This window comes from Hipposideros armiger, unplaced genomic scaffold (assembly GCF_001890085.2).
Source record: "Hipposideros armiger isolate ML-2016 unplaced genomic scaffold, ASM189008v1 scaffold_1313, whole genome shotgun sequence".
Taxonomy (NCBI): domain Eukaryota; kingdom Metazoa; phylum Chordata; class Mammalia; order Chiroptera; family Hipposideridae; genus Hipposideros; species Hipposideros armiger.
This window is the reverse complement of record NW_017732663.1, coordinates 201,556-204,492: the sequence shown is the minus strand read 5'-3', so window position 1 is coordinate 204,492 and position 2,937 is coordinate 201,556.

The following is a 2,937-nucleotide window of genomic DNA, read 5'->3' as shown; positions in this document are numbered from 1 at the left end:
TGTATCCCTACAAAGTAGAAGTAATTAATTGAAAAATGAAATTTAAAAACAAGATGCTCAAGTTCACTAGCTATTAGGGAAATGTAAATCAAAACCACAATGAGATACCACCTCACACCTGTTAGAATGGCTATCATCAATAAGACAAGTAATAGCAAGTGTTGGAGAGGTTGTGGAGAAAAGGAACTCTCATACATTGCTGGTGGGAACTTAAATTGGTACAGCCACTATGGAAAACATTATAGAGCTTTCTCAAAAAATTAAGAATAAATTAACTTAATTAAGAATAGACCCAGCAATCCCTCTTCTGGATATCTACTCCCCAAAACTGAAAACATTTATTTGTAAAGCTATATGTACCCCTATGTTCATTGCAGCAATACTCATCATGGCCAAGACATGGAAACAACTGAAGTGTCCTTCAATAGATGATTAGATAAAGAGGATGTGGTACATATATACAATGGAATAAAAGGCCTGACAATTAAGTTTGCAAACTTGTTGCAATGATGTTGCTAATCTTTTTTGATATCAGAGGTATTATTCATTATGAATTTGTACCAACTGGACAAACAATTAACCAAGTTTACTATTTGGGAGTGCTGAAAAGGCTGCGTAAAAAAGGTAGACGACCTGAACTTTTCGCCAACAATTCATGGCTCTTGCACCATGACAATGCACCAGCTCACATGGCACTGTCTGTGAGGGAATTTTTAACCAATAAACAAATAACTGTATTGGAACACCCTCCCTACTCACCTGATCTGGCCCCCAATGACTTCCTTTATCCAAAGATAAAGGAAATATGAAAAGGAACACATTTTGATGACATTCAGGACATCAAGGATAATACGAGGAAAGCTCTGATGGTCATTCCAGAAAAAGAGTTCCAAAATTGCTTTGAAATTTGGACTAGGTGCCGGCATCGGTGCAGAGCTTCCCAAGGGGAGTACTTTGAAGGTGACTGTAGTGATATTCAGCAATGAAGTATGTAGCACTTTTTCTAGGATGAGTTCGTGAACTTCATTGTCTGACCTTGTATTACTTGGCCATAAGAAAAGATGAAATAATGCCATTTGCAACAACATGGTAGGATCTTGAGATTATCATGCTAAGTGAAAAAAGTCAGACAGAAAAAATGAAGAACCATATGATTTCACTCATATGAAGGATAGAAAACTGAAAGCAACAAATGAACAAGACAAATAAACAAGCAAAAACTCATAGATACAGACACAGTTCAGTGGTTACCAGAGGGTACAGGCGAAGGGAGAAAGTAGATAAGCATAGGGGGGATCAAATACATGGTGATAGAAGGAGATTTGACTTTGGGTGGTGAACACACAGTGCAATATATAGATGATGTATTATGGAACTGTACACTTGAAACCTATATAATTTTATTAACCAATGTCACCCCAATAAATTTAGTTTAAAATAAGAAAAAAATGTTTAACAGATCTATTTATAATATCATAATGTAATCAGAAACCATTTTAACAAAAGACACAAGATTTTGTCATTTTAAACTACAAAACATTGCTGACAGAAATTTTAAAAGACCTAAATAAATGGAGAGATGTATACCATGTTCATGGATTGGTACTCAATATTGTTAAGATGTCAAGTTTACCCAATTTAATGTATATAGTCATTAAAATCCCAATTATAATTCAAGCAGGCTTTTTTTTTTTTTTAGAAATTGAGTTGATTTAAAAAATTTACATGGAAAAGCAAAAGCTCTCGAAGAGTAAAAAAAAAAAACCTAAAAATAAAAACAAAGTTGGGGGACTCATACTACCTGGTTTTAAGACTTACTTTGAAGTTATAGTAGTCAAACTTAATCAAACACAAGCTTAACCAAATTTAATTGTTCCAGTTATTTATTGTGTTACAAATCACTCTAAAAGTAAATTAAAACAATAACAATCATTTATTTTGCTCATGAACCTGGAGGTTGACTGGGTTCAGCTGGACAATTCTCACTCGGGGTCTCTCCCTGCATGAAGATGCAGTCGGTTGAGGGCTGGGGCTGGTCTTCTCCAAGACTTCTTCACTCACATGTCTGGTGCCCAGTAAGATGACTCAGCAGGTGGGATTCCTCAAGCATATTTCTCTTTCTATGTGGTCTTTCCATATATGTTCCTCAGAGGAATCTGACTTCCTCCAGGGCAGCGGAAGATTCCTACAGTGAATGTCCAGAAAACCAGCTGGGAGCAGGATGGATTTAATAAGCTAGACGTGGAAGTTGTGCAATGTTATTCTCTCCACAGTCTATCCATTGGAAATCAGTCTCTGAAGATGGCCCATATTCAAAGGGAGAGGAATTAGACTCCAGATCTTGATGACAGCATTGTCAAAAAAAAATTAAAAATTGTGAACATGTTTTAAAACCACCACACAAACAAAACAAGTGAAGAACCTGAAATAAAAAAATCACTTTTGGCCTAAAAGTAAGTATGGTAGAAACAAGAAAGCACCTAATAAAATGATGGGAAATGCCACCTGGGACTTTTTGAGCTTTCCTAAGTCTACTGAGATTTATCACAATGGCAGGTGGGTAGAAGATAAGAAACAGGGTGGGGAGGGACTTCTCCCCACCTCATACAAAGTGTTGGCTTTACTCAACTAGATGAGGTCCCCAAAATTTCATGTGCTTTCTTTCTTTCATTTCCAGGTCTTTGAAACATGCTTTTTCCACTGACTACTACACCCGTCCTCTTTCCTGGGACAGTCTCCCACTCATTCTTCAGGTTCATTTTGGGCATTTGCCCTTCCAGGAAGCTCTCCTTATCCCCCAAGCTGGGTCAAGGCCCCTTCCATTGGTTGCAATAACTGCCGGTGCTTTGCCCCTTCTCAACACTCATTAGTGTCTTGTTGCTACCTATTCACTTATTGATCCCTCAACCCCTTTCTATAGAATTGGGGCTCCCGGGG